This window comes from Hyaena hyaena, unplaced genomic scaffold (genome assembly GCF_003009895.1).
Source record: "Hyaena hyaena isolate Hyena2069 unplaced genomic scaffold, ASM300989v1 scaffold_27, whole genome shotgun sequence".
NCBI lineage: Eukaryota > Metazoa > Chordata > Mammalia > Carnivora > Hyaenidae > Hyaena > Hyaena hyaena.
In genome coordinates, this window is record NW_024080659.1 from 2099217 (window position 1) to 2113604 (window position 14388).

The 14388-nt window shown below is 46.9% G+C and overlaps 1 non-coding gene across 1 annotated transcript; it reads left to right on the top strand.

Moving 5' to 3' along the window:
- Positions 1 to 10717: 10717 nt before the first annotated feature.
- On the top strand, positions 10718 to 10789 carry TRNAW-CCA. The gene has a single exon. It is a non-coding gene; the product is annotated as a tRNA-Trp (tRNA).
- Positions 10790 to 14388: the final 3599 nt, after the last annotated feature.

The window sequence follows — 14388 nt, forward strand, 5'->3', positions numbered from 1 at the left end:
GGGAGATCCGCAAATCTGTGCAAATTAAACTAAATGCTCTTAAACAACCAATCAAACAAGAATTCATAAGGGAAATTCGAAAATACTCCGATGAAATGCAAACACAGCATACAAAACTTATAGGGTGCAGTGAAAACAGTGCTAAGGGGTAAACTTATAGCTATAAATGTTTTCCTCAAGGGGCGCCTTGGTGGCTCAGTCTGGTAAGCGGGTAAGCATCCAGCTTCCACTCAGGTCATGATTTCATGGCTGGTGAGTTTGAGCCCCCCCTCCAGCTCAGAGCCTGGGGCCTGCTTCAGATTCTGTCTCCCTCTCTCTCTGTGCCTCCCCCACTCATGCTGTGCCTCTTTCTCAAAAATAAATAAGCATTGGGATGCCTGGGTGGCTTAGTCGGTTAAGCGTCCCACTTTCGCTTAGGTCATGATCTCGCGGTTCGTGGGTTCGAGCCCCACGTCGGGCTCTGTGCTGACTGCCAGCTCAGAGCCTGGAGCCTGTTTCAGTCTGTGACTCCCTCTCTCTCTGACCCTCCCCTGCTCACGCTGTCTCTCTCTCCCCTAGAAAAAAAAAATTAAAAAAAAAATAAGCATTAAATTTTTTTATAATAAAAAATCTTTTCCTCAGTAAAGAAGAAAAAGCTCAAATTGACAATCTAAATTTGTAGCTTAAGAAACCAGAAAAAGATAAAACCAAACATAAACCTGCCAGATGGAGGGAAATAGTGAAGGTTTGAACAGACATAGAGAATAGAAAATAGAGAAATCAATGAACTCAGAAGCTCATCCTTTGAAAAGATCAACAAAATTGACAAACCGTTAGTTAGAATTACTTAAAATAAATAACAAAATTCAGAAATGAAAGTGGGAATGTTCTACAGACATAAAACGTATAAGGTTTATAAATAAAAATGTACAGAAATAAAACATGTAAGATTTATAAATAAAAATTCTACAAATATAAAACATATATGTACTATGAACACCTGTATGCCAACAAATTGGATAACCTAGATGAAAGGGACAAATTGCTAATAACACAAAAAATAGAAAAAAATTAGAAAATCAGTACATTATAACTAGTAAGAAGATTAAATCAATTTTAAAAATCTCCCAACAAAGAAAAGCCCAGCAGGATGGTGTCACTGGTGAATTCTACTAATCAAAAGAACAACTTATACCGGGCCCCTAACTGGCTCAGACAGTAGAGCATGCAACTCTTGATCTCAGGGTTGTAAGTTCAAGCCTCATGTTGGGGATGGAGCCTACTTAAAATAAAAATTTTTAAAAAGCTTTAAAGAAAAACTTACACCAGTCCTTCTCAAACTCTTAAAAAACTGAAGAGAAGGGAAAACATCTTAACTCATTCTATGAGGCCAGCATTGTCCTAAACCAAAGCCAGACAAAGATACTATAAGAAAAAAAAAAAAACTATAGACCAAAATATCTCTTATAAACATTGCTGTAAAAATCCTCAACAAAATACTAGCAAACTGAATTCAGCAGTGTATTTAAAGTATTATACAACATGCCCAAATGAAGTTTATTCCTGGAATGCAAGAGCGGTTCAACATACGAAAATCACTCTGTGTACAATGCCACAGTAAAAGAATAAAGGAGTAAAAACACATGATCATCTCAATGGATACACAGTAAACATCTGAGAAATTTCAATGCCCCTTCAACATAATGTAAGTCATCTATTAAAACCCACGATGAACATACTCAATGATGAAAGACTGAAAGCTTTTCCTCTAAGATCAGGAAAAGGCAAGGATGCCCACTGTCTCCACTTTTTATTTATTTATTTATTTACATTTGTTTTTGAGAGACAGAGAGAGTCAGAGCATGAGTGCAGGAGGGGCAGGGAGAGGGAGACACAGAATCTGAAACAGGCTCCAGGCTCTGAGCTAGCTGTCAGTACAGAGCCCTACGTGGGGCTTGAACTCATGAACAGTGAGATCATGACCTGAGCTGAAGGTGGAGGCTTAACGGACTGAGCCACCCAGGCGCCCCCACCACTCTCTCCACTCCTATTCAACATAATACTAGCCAGAGCAATTGGGCAAGAAAAAAAAATAAGAGCATTCAAATGGGAAAGGAAGAATACATGCACACAAACTTAGAATAAATGAACTCAGCAAAGTAGTAAGATACAAAATCAACACATAAAAATCTATTGCATTTCTATACACTAACAATGAACAATTCCAAAAGGAAATTAAGAAGACAATTCCATCTACAATAGTATCAAAAAGAATACAATATTTAATTATAAACTTAACCAAGAAGGAAAAAGATTTGTACACTGAAAACTATAGAATATTGCTGAAAGAAATGAAGATATACAGGAATGAAGAGACAACTCATGTTCATGAATTGAAACACAATATTGTCAAGCTGTCAGTACTATTTATATTTAAATAACCATAATATAGTAGCCAGAGGCTGCCATCTAAGGCACATATGTAGCTGTAATATGTCATCTCTCTCTCTTTTTTTATTCATGAGAAGGAAAAAAATCTCTGGCAAAGAAGTCCTTTCAGGAGAATTTACATAATACAAAAATACTATTTAAAAGAAACCAGGGGCGCCTTGGTAGCTCAGTGGTTAAGCTACAAACTCTGGATTTCGCTTCAGGTCATGATCTCATGGCTGATGGGATTGACCATCCACCCCAACGAGCTCAGGACTGCTTTCTGGGGTTCTCTCTCTTCCTCTCTCTCTGCCCCTCCCCCGCTTGCGTACACTCTCTCCCTCAAAATAAACTTAAATACAGTTTTAAAAAAAAGAAAAGAGGGGCGCCTGGGTGGCTTAGTCGGTTAAGCGTCCGACTTTCGCTTAGGTCATGATCTCGCGGTTCGTGGGTTCGAGCCCCGCGTCGGGTTCTGTGCTGACAGCTCAGAGCCTGGAGCCTGTTTCAGAGTCTGTGTCTCCCTCTCTCTCTCTCTGACCCTCCCCTGTTCATGCTGTCTCTCTCTCTCTCCTAGAAATAAAAATAAAAAAAATTAAAAAAATTAAAAAAAAAAGAAATATCTACAACTAAATACTTTAGCACACTGCATGTGTACTTAAGGATGGACATGTAAGAAATGAGGACTCGGGGACTAATGATAATTTGCAATTTAAGACGCCAGCTGCATACAAGGATGTGCCCGGGAAGGNGACTTTCGCTTAGGTCATGATCTCGCGGTTCGTGGGTTCGAGCCCCGCGTCGGGTTCTGTGCTGACAGCTCAGAGCCTGGAGCCTGTTTCAGAGTCTGTGTCTCCCTCTCTCTCTCTCTGACCCTCCCCTACTCGCGCTCTCTCTCTCTGTCCTAGAAATAAATAAAAATATTAAAAAGAAAAGAAAAGAAAGAAACTAGCACAAGATCTACACCAAGAAACTATGAGTAATAACAATTTTTCTAGAACATTCACGAAAACAACGTGTCAGAGTGAATGAAAACTATGACCAAAACTTGGCGTCAAAATATTTAACTTAATGAAGCCATCCCCTAGAACTATTTAGCCTTTAATTTAAACTCTGTGGATGTAAAAACAAATCTATCTCCTCCCCCACCCCCTACCCCGTCCAGCACGCAACGCTTACCTGTCCACTGCTCCTACCCCTAGCCTGGGAGAGCCCCTCCCGTGCAGACTGCCTGCTCCTTTCTAGGAAAATACTAGAAGGTCTTGCTTGAACGAGCTCCTCTTGCTCCCGGTGTCTTATCCCAGCTCGGCTGCCTCGGCCCACGCAACCTCCGGCCCCACCTGCACGTCTGCTCCCTTAGATCTCAATCCCTGGTTCTGCAGTGGCTCCTGCTTCTCCTGAGGGTGGCAGGCCCTCGCCACCACAGCCCACGTGTCCTGGACCCCCAGGCTGTCCCTCCCAGGGCCTGGCCCCCACGGGGCCCCCTTTCTCCGTGTTCCAGTTCATAACATCTGCGCCGTCGTTCTCGATCACCTTATTTGCAGGAGCGTGGGTGCGGGGAGCAGGGCTTTGTTTACGGTCGCCACGGAAACCTCCCCGCAAACCCTGGGCGGGGCTTGGAGAGGGGCGTGGTCAGAGCGCCGCGAGGCTGCGGCCGAGGTCCCCTCGGATTCGGGAATCCTGGTTGGCGCTCAGGTTCCGGCTCAACCTGCGCCCTGGGCGGCCGGGGAAGCAGCAGCCCCGGGGCAGGCAGCTTGGCGCTGGTACAGCGGGTTCGAGGAGTGTGTGACAGGGTGAGAGGGAGGCACAGAGAGGTCCAGAAAGCGACCTGGAGTCAGGTGGAGGAATTTCGTGGAGCACTTCCGGGGGTGGAGTCACGTGGTGAGGGCACCGCTCGACGTCACAGACGCCCATTGTGACGCGCGTGGAACCTCAGCCGCCGATTGGCTGGGCGCGCGCGCGGGACGGGGATAAAAGCCCAGGCGCAGGGCCAACCCGGGACTTAAGGGTGCGTGCGGAGAGGGCTAAGTGTCTCGGCTCTTCCCGGTAGGACGTTGGTCTGTCGCGCCTCCGGGGACTCAGGCCCAACCTCAGTCCTCGGGTTTCCTCGCCCCCTCTTCGGCCATCGTCCATCCGGACCCAGGGCTGGGGCCGCTGCGCCCTGCCCTCGACTCCCGGCCGCACCACTGCCTCCGCTCCAGGCCCCCAGCCTCGCTGGTGCACCTGTTGCTTCCCTCCCTGTGGCCGTGCCTCCATGCCACGCGATGTCTTCGGGCGAAGGCACAGAAGTCCTCCGTGGAGGCCACAGGCCAGCTGGACAACCCTAGAGCCTCTAGAGCGAATTTAGTCTGAAGCCCATTTAACCTTTGGAAACATCGATCAAAGAACGGAGTTGAGAGTCTGAGAATTAAAATAAGGGTCATGCGCTGAGGAGGAAAATCAAAATCGGGAATGAGGAACTAAGTCACAAGAGTGTGTACAAGTGTTCACAGAGCAGACCGATTGCATTCGTGACCCCGTGCTGGCTAAGAGCCGGCAGAGCCTCAAAGCACTGCTTGGAAGAATCCCCCCAGATGCCAGAAGTGTGGAGAGTACAGGTCTGTCTCTTAAGGAACCCCCGGATTGCTTGGCTAATTGTTATCCTGAGGGAGATGGGGGAACCCACGTCCTGGGCCAGAGTTTCTTGAAATGTTTTGGGAGGTTCTGCATTATTACTATATTATTCTTAGGAACATTTCCCTTCAGAAAGAAGATATCAATGGACCGAACAACGGATTAAATGTTCAAAACATCTCCATAAAAATGCAAGAGGCTTTGTAATACTGTCAAAATATGAATGGAAGCCCAAAGCAGAAAACCTTACGGGGGGACAAAGGGGGATCAGCAAAAGGCTCGTCAAAGGAAGTGATTGAATATAGGAAAGAACAGGAACAAATGAATAAAGACCATCAAAGGAGGTAAAGTTGTGTAACCGAAGAATTCAAGAGCAGATTCGCTGTAAAGATGAAACGAAGTAAAATATCAAATAGCTTCTATGGCAGGGACATAGTAGGTCCTCAGGCAAAGTAATTGATAACATAAGAGGTCAGTTTGCAGATCACTCAGAGTAGGTTTCCAATAATGAGGAAATTTACACTGTGTATATTCTGGGCCTACAATTAAAGTGATTTGGTTGGAGTCCATTCCAGCCTAATCAGAGAAGGCTGAACAATACGCATTAGAGAAAAACAGTCTGAGAATGTGAAGTGGCAAAGGGGGCCAGGACCATAGCTATTCTCTGGCTGAGCTCACTCCACGGTAAGTATTAACAGCAAGCTGGGTTACTATTACTCGTGCTTACAGAGAACCCAGAACTAGGTTAAATTACATCTCCTTCCATGCCGGTCAGCTCTGTACACACCGAAGTTCTCCATTCTGCTGCCGTGTCCGTGGAAGCCTAGGAGTCACACTTAATATTAGGAAACAAAGACTTTGTCTGGACTCTGGTTTTAGAGCACTACTTTGCTGAATCCTTACAACAACCCCTTTGAGATAAGTGATGCCACGCTCAGTGTAGATTTGAGGACTCGATGGCAAAGCAAAGTTGGGTGACCTTTCGAGGGTCACACAGTTGGTAGGTGACATGGACATCAGGAGTGGAAGCTCTGTCCTGACACCCAGCCACCCCGGAACGCGCGCAACCTCCCTGGTAGAGTGGACCTTCTCACATAACTCCTGTGTTCGTCGACATTGCTGAAGACATTGTAATCCCATCGTTAAATTCCGTTAATAGGGACACGTCTCTCCTTTTTACAGTTACAAACAGTACTCCCTGTTAGTAGAGCTCTGTTGTAGTCCGAAAAAGACCACATCTTCATCTTGCTGTTGATGGAATTAAAGGTCCCTGTCTGCCAATGAGGCCAATCTCTGCATGTAGACCCTACTTAGTAAACCTCAGTTTCCATCAGGTGCATTTGGTGAGCTTTTTTTTTTAAACATTTATTTTTGAGAGAGTGCAAGTGGGGGGGGCAGAGAGAGGGGGACAGAGGATCTGGAGAGGGCTCTGCATTGACAGTAGCAAGCCAGGTGTGGGGCTTGAACTTACAAACTGTGAGCTCATGGCCTGAGCCAAAGTCAGACGCTCAACCAACTGAGCCACGCAGGTGCCCCTGGTGAGTATTTGTAAGCAAGGCCTTTGGGTTTAGTAAAACGAAGCTGAAAAACCTCTCCAGAGACAAGTTCAATCAACATTGTCGCATGGGGGAAAGACAGACCGAGAAAGTCACATTTATTGTCCCGTAGGGACAGCACCCCCAGCTGGTACTTTCTGCTTCTGGAATTACATTCCTCCAATGTAAAAGGCATCCATGCTGCCCTGTCTCCCCTGTCCGTGAACAAATGTGGCAAACTTTTAATTAAACCATTGGAAAATATTCAAGCCCAGGGGTACCTGGCTGTCTCAGTCAGTAGAGCGTGAGATTCTTAATCTCAGGGTAGTGAGTTCAAGCCCCGCATGAAGGACATAGAGATTACTTAAAAAAAAAAAAAAAAAATCAATCACGATCTGACTAGTCAGTCAAATTTCCCTAAAGTCACTCAGTCACCTCCTCTGCAAAACTAAAGCCTAACAGGTCAATAGAAGCTTTAAAAGGGGGAGGGGCAGAGAGGGAAGAAGCAATGATTGTTTTCATTTGTAATCCTTTTGGATTTTCTCCTTTTAAGGGAGGGTTTCTTTCCTAATCAAGGTTTTGAGGCACAAAGAATGAAAATCTGGGCAGCCTGGGCGGCTCAGTTGGATAAGCCTCCTACTCGATTTTGTCTCAGGTCATGATCTCACCTGGTTCGTGAGTTTGAGGCCTGTGTCCAGCTCTGAGGTCATAATGCGGAGCCTGCTTGGAATTCTGTCTCTTTCCCTCTCTGCTCCTCCCCTGCTCATTTTCTCTCTTTCAAAATAAATAAACGTAAAAAAAAAAATCTGGCATAAAAAAATTATCATGAAAATTGAAGTGCCTGAAAAAAATAATGCCTAAAGTTGACCCCTCCCAAATCTGCAGGGGTTTTTTTCTGCCTCTTTGCAGCAGCCAGACTCAACGTCCATGTTCCCCTCACTGGTTTATGAGTGGCCTTTACTGTCCGTTAATCAGGAGGCCAGGGCTCTGGATTACGCCACCCTGGCTCCCAGTGAAATTTTAAGTGTTCCACCAGTTTCCAGGGTGTTTTTCCTTCTGAAGAGTGGAGAAGCAAGCAGACAGTCTCCAGCTGTTAGCTTTTGGCTACTACATACGCTTGCACTCCCTCCCGGGTGGTCCTGCCCCGTACTGAGCAAGGCGCCTTCCGACGGGGTTCCTCCCCAGGCAGTCTCTGTCCAAGTTCCGCATCGGTCTACATCAGGACCTGACAGCTCCCCCCACCCTCCTCCCGGTCAGCTTCCTCCCGGTTCTTTTCACAAGTGTTACCCCCAAGCACCCAGCCTGCAATGAGGCTGTTCCCCAGAGCTGCATTCTAGAGAAAGAAAACCCACTCCACAGAGCATTACCCTTCTCTCAGTATTTAAGTCCCTGTTGGCATTTGCTGGAAAAGGAACGTGTAAAGCAGAAAGCTCGAGGACATCTTTGTTGGGCTTTGGGGAGTTTGATCATTTTCAGCCCCTTAGAAAATAGAAACCAAGTAAAAAGTTTTTCTAAGGGATGGAAAGGTTGCATGGGTCTGAGATGATGCCACACTAAGGAGAGACTGAGAAGCCAAAGTTAACCTGTTTTTCTCAGGGGTGAGGCAGCCCTTGCTATAGTTTCTGCAGCCTGCCTTCTCCATAGCATCTATTTCTGGAGTTCTCGCTACTACATCCCTGAGTACTACATCCCTGATCATGACCTGAGCCCAAATCAAGAATCAGATGCTCAACTGACCGACTGAGCCACCCAGGGGCCCCTACTGTTTCTTTTAGTGTTTATTCTCTAGAGGAGGAAATGCCTGGGCAGAAGCGTTTGCTACATTACAATCCAAACAGCAGAGTATCAATTTCCATTCTGTTTCAGTCTTCAGTCAATTCTCCTAAACATTCACCGTTTCCCCCACACTTTGCTAATGTGGCAATTACCTTTTTTTTTTTTTTGGTATTTAAAGGGACAATGACTTTCATAATTTTGGCATTTTTCTGTGTCTTTAAACAGAGGTTGTGTGTGTGTTTTAATAGAGTTTAGTTCCAAGGTAAAAAAGCAGTTCTGTGTGATTTCTGGGCAATCACAGAATGGCTGTGAGCCGCAGGCTGGGATGATGGTGAGGCCAGTGAGGCATTCTCCTGGGTGCAAAACACAAGTGTGGGTGGCTCTGAAAAAAACTCAGCAGTCAAGATAAATATAAGAATAATGCAATATGTTAAAAAAAAACATATCAATGCAAAAGAGTGCAAGATAAAGTATCAAAATCAAAAGAGTGCAAGATAAAATCAAAAAGTATCAAAACTTCGGCTCTGCACGTCAGTGTAATGCCTCATGCCTGTCACTTTAGTTGGCCCTGGCAAGCAGGAGTCTAACTTTTAAAAGGACCCTTTAACTATATCTGCACAAATCTCTTTAATCCTTTCATCTGATTGCATTACCACACTAGCTTAGAATAAAAATTGGCCATTGGTTCTACGTTTATGGAGAAGGGCGGGGACATGATGAAGGGTGTATCCAAAAATCTGACGGGGATTCAAGAGTGTCTCTGGTCTTGCCGTGGGCGTGAAGCATTTCTTCCAGGAGATTCTGGACCCTTGACCTCAGTGGGAAAGGCTCTGGCTTTTCCTCTGAGTGACTTTGCCTTGAGGCCAATGCTAAGCGGTTTCCACCACTCCCTAGCTGGCATTCCTTCCCAGTTCCAATTCCCCCCTGGGCCATCAAAAGCAATAAGGAAGTGACTCCTGTCTGGATATCTGTACCTGGAATCAGTTATTTGCGGCTAGCTGACTCGTGTCTGGCCCTGAGGACAGTGAGAGAACCTTCTGGTCTCTGCTTCTCTGACAGCTTTGGGGAGGCTGCCTCAGGAGTCACTGTTAAAAAGCCTGCTATGGGGCGCCTGGGGGGCTCAGTCCATTAAGCCTCCGACTTAGGCTCAGGTCATGATCTCACAGTTCACGGGTTCGAGCCCCGCGTCGGGCTCTGTGGTGACTGCCAGCTCAGATCCTGGAGCCTGTTTCAGATTCTGTGTCTCCCTCTCTCTCTCTGACCCTCCCCTGCTCACACTCTCTCAGAAATAAATAAAATATTAAAAAAAAAAAAAAAGCCTGCTATGCTCACACCTGGCCACAAACACAAAAATTGCCAGGATTCCTGTCCTGTTTGACATGGAGAAGCTGGGGGGGGCGGGGGGGCGGGGGGGCCATATCCAGGGGGTAACCAGGATGGTGAGATGCCCTTCACCCTCACTGACTTCTTTATTCTTTTACTCACTTAATAGTTTTATTATTCTTAATAAGAAAAGGAAGAAAATACTTTCCAAAAGCAGGGACTTAAGACTCCCAAGAGGTAGACCATGAGCCGCTTAAAATTATGATAGGAAAAAACATTAAAATATGTGGACGACCTAGTGACAAGCGAGGAAACTGACAGACTGTTATGTACAATAAAATCCCATCTCAAAAATGTATGTGAAGTGACCGGAAGGGGGTGCTCATGTTCCCATTCTCCATCTGCGGGCAGGACGGGCAAGGATTTACACGGCGTGGAAACGTGTGGCGGCTCCTTCTCCGTCTCTGTGCTATCCATCAAGTCAAAGATCAAAAATATACTGGGGATCACACACAGCCACTAAAACGCTGCAAAAAGAAACGCCGCACGCGACCGTTAGCGGTGGCGATCGGGGGGCGGGGGGTGTTCAGTGGCTCTGATGCTCTCTTCGGATGCGGTTCTGACCCTCCTCAAAGAACAGGTTTCCTTTTGCAGTCTACGGGACAGCCCCGCCTGGGGGCGGGGGGCGCACCCCGTCTTCCTTCCCCGCGGGGGCCGGCAGCGTCCTCGGACCCCGTCGCCGCGGCGGCCGCCGCCATTTTCTGCGGAGCGGCCGGAGGGCCCGGCGAGTCCGCCCCACGGGATTCGGGGGGCCGCTCCCGGCCTCCCCGGGCCGCCCCCGGCCTCCCCCCTCCACGCCGCCCGCCGCCGCCGCCGCCCGCCGCGCCCAGCCCGGGCTCGGGGCCCCCGGAGCGCGGGTCTCCCGGAAGCCGAGGAGCGGGCCGCCCGAGCTCCTCCCCTGAAACGCGCCGGAGGGGCCGCGGCCCTCGGCCCGGGTGTTCCCCGCCGCGGGGCCGTGCCGGCGCAGCGAGGTCTTCAGCGACGCGGAGCCGTCCGCTCGCTGTGACCTCGTGGCGCAATGGTAGCGCGTCTGACTCCAGATCAGAAGGTTGCGTGTTCAAGTCACGTCGGGGTCATGGCTGCCTCTTCTTTTTTTTTTTCCCCTTCCCCTCCCCAGAGGGCGGCGAGAAGCGCGGCCAGAGCCGTAAGGGGAGAGATTTGGCCTCCACCGAGCGCTGTTATACTTCCAACTGGCAGAAAACCCCGCTCTTTTTTCTTGCATCGCGAATACGGGGGTTTATAAATGCGACTGCGAGAGGCAGAGGTTGCTTGTGGCGACCGACAGGAGGCGCCGCGACAAGCTCAGAGGGACCGTCTCTCCGCACTGGCGGCCACCCCGCCACCCCCACCACTCCAGCCTCCATTCAACGCTGGCACCTGTGGTTACCAACCCCCATCCTCCCCACCCCCGCCTCTGCAAAGCCACGCCCCCCCCCCCCCCCCCAAGGGACTTGGGCCCTCTGGGAGCACTACCTTCAGGAAGACTGAATTCACCCCTGCAGGGGCTTCTCGTCCAGGAAGTGGGCCCTTTGTCCCAAGGTCTGGTCCCTTGAGCAGGTGTGTCGTTGCGTTTCCGGACCGGCTCTTCTCTCCGCCGCAAATGTCCCCCCAGGCTCAGAAGCTCGGTGGGTTTGGCCCCAGCCTTAAGGCCTGGGTGTTGACCTCGATATTGTTTGCTAATAGTTGGAAACAAAACAAAAATATAAACAAGTGCTACCTGTCCACCACTAGAGGGATGCATAGGAAAAAAAAAAAAAAAGCAAATTGCATAAAAATTTCAACACATACTCTGTATGTTAATGATCTATCCTTATTAAAATATGGATGGGAATTATTCACACCAACCCGAGGAGAGTGGTTACCTCTGGGGAATGAGGAGGAAGAAGGACTGGAGGGAGATTCTTACTTTTTATTTTTTTAATAAGCATACCGCAAACGTTAACATTAATTAAATCTGGTTAGAGGGTACTTGGAATATAATAGGGAACCTGGGTTTCAGTCGGAGTTCACTCCGCCTGCGTAGACCCGAACGTACAAGTCAAAACATTAGTTTATGATGCCCCAGGTTATTAGGACCCACAGCAACCCCGCAGGGGCATATTCTCTCTGAAAGAAATACACTCTCAAACCAGGCCTTCTACTTTTCCCACACATAAAGTCCCAGTCAAAATACACTCATTTCATTTTAAATAAATCAAGAGAGAAGTCCTTCTGAGTAAGAACCAGCAAAGTCAGATCCACAGGCTTTAGATACGGGGATTCTCAGATACAGAATGCACAACAGGTGGGTTTTATCTTTTTTTCTTTCTTAATGTTTTATTTATTTCTGAGAGAGACAGAATGAACAGGGGAGGGTCAGAGAGAGACGGAGACACAGAATCTGAAACAGGTTCCAGGCTGAGCTGTCAGCACAGAGCCAGACTCAGGGCTCAAACCCAGGAACTGTGAGTTAACCTGAGCTGAAGTCGGAGGCTTAACCAACTGAGCCACCCAGTCACCCTGGGTTTTATCTTTTAAAAATGAGAGAGCTAGGGCGCCTGGGTGGCTCGGTTGGTTGAGTGTCCAACTCTTGATTTCAGCTCAGGTTATGATCCCAGGGTCGAGGGATTGAGACCGGCAGCCGGGCTTTGTGCTGAGCAGGGATCCCACTTGAGATTCAGTTTCTCTCGCTCTGGCTCTCTCCCCGACTTGCATGCTCTCTCTCTAAAATATAAGTAGATAAATAAAGTAAAAGAGTGGACTAAAAAATTAACAAGACACAATAAAAATGACTCCGTGTGCTTTAAATAACAAAAAAGAAAATTCTAGAAAAGAAAGATTGACTATTTGATTTCAGAAATACATTGGTGTACTATCTAGCAGATGAGACAGAGCTAAGAAAAAAAAAGAATGAAATAAAATATTTTGGTGGTTCAAAATGTTTGTAAATCTTGACATTCCCTTCCAAAGGTGATGCCTAGTTCTCTTTCCCTTGAGCACAGGCTGAACTTAATGCCTTTCATGTAACAAACAGAAAAACAGTAGACATTATGGTGTGTGACTTTGGACACTTGGTCATAAAAGAACTGTGGATTCTTGCTTCTCTCTGGATCCCTTGCTCTGGGAAGGCCAGTGGCCAGGTTGCAAGAAAACTCATTATGTCCCCCAGAGAGGTTCACTTGAGTAAGAATTGAAGCCTCCAGCCAACAGCCTCATGAGTCAAGTTCTCCATGACTGCAGCCTCAGCCAACATTTTGACTCCAGCTTTATGTGAGGCCCTGAATCAGAACCAAGCAGCTAAGCCACACTCGTATTTCTGACCCTCAAAAACTGTGTGAGATAATAAATGTTAAGATGCTAAGTCTTGGGGTTAATTTCCCATGTAGCAATAGATAACGAATACAAAGATAGAATTAAAAGAATTACACCAAAGGCAAATAAAGAAAGACATACAAAATATCGGAGGTGGGGGGAGTGAAGTGATATTGAGGATAGAATGAAAATGTCTACTCTCTGCCTCAATGGAGTTCTCTGAGGGAGATAAAGAGACAATAAGGGAGCAGTAGTATTTGGAGAAATGGTAGCGAGTAACTTTTCAGAATGGATGGAAGACGGGAGTCCTTACTCACAAGAAGCACTATATCACCCAAGCATGGTAAGGAAAGAACATCCATGCCTGCATACAAAATAAGGAAACTGCCCAATATAGAAAGGAAAGATTTTAAAAAACAACCAGGAGATTATAAAAAAAACCAATTACCTACAAAAAGATAAGAACTAGACTGAAGTAGAATTCTTGGCAGCAGCCATGAAAGCCAGAAGTGCACTCTTCATTCCAAAGCACTAACATAAAACAATCGCCAGCCTAGAATTACATGCTTGGGAAGTTGTCTTTCAAGAATAGAGACATTTTCAGACACCTGGCTGGTTCACTTGGTGGACACACCTCTTAATCTTGGGGTTGTAACCTCAAGCCCCACCTTGGGTATAGAGATCACTTAAAAATAAAATCTTAAAAAACAAAAAACAAAAAACAAGAATAGAGACTTTGGCAAACAAGTGAAATCGCTAGCATCCCCCCACCAAAGGACTCTCTGAAGGGGGTACTTCAGGGAGAAGAAAAGCAACCCCAGACAGAAGGTCTGAGATGCAAGAAGGACCCAGTGAGTAAAGGAGATGGTAAACACGTGGGTATAACTAACAAACCTCCACCATATAGAAATAATAAAAACATTACATGGTGTAGAGAGCTTAGATGGCTCAGTTGGTTAGGTGTCTGGTTTCAGCTCAGGTCATAATCTCACTGTTTGTGAGTTCAAACCCCACATTGGGCTTATTACTGTCAGCACAGAGCCAGATTCAGATCCTCTGTCCCCTTCTCTCTGCCCCTCCCTTGCTTGCATTCTCCCAAAAAGAAATGTTTTTTAAAAATCACAAATGTGTGAACTTGCAAAATAGGAGTACAATACCTGACAAGAATAACACGCAAACCTGAGTAAATGTAATCTGGGAGTAAAGCGCTTTAAAGTGGTTCTAGTTTTTGGGGGTGCCTGGGTGGCTTAGTCGGTTAAGCGTCCGGCTTTCGCTTAGGTCATGATCTCGCGGTTCGTGGGTTCGAGCCCCGCGTTGGGCTCTGTGCTGACTGCCAGCTCAGAGCCCGGAGCCTGTTTCAGTCTGTGACTCCCTCTCTCTCTGA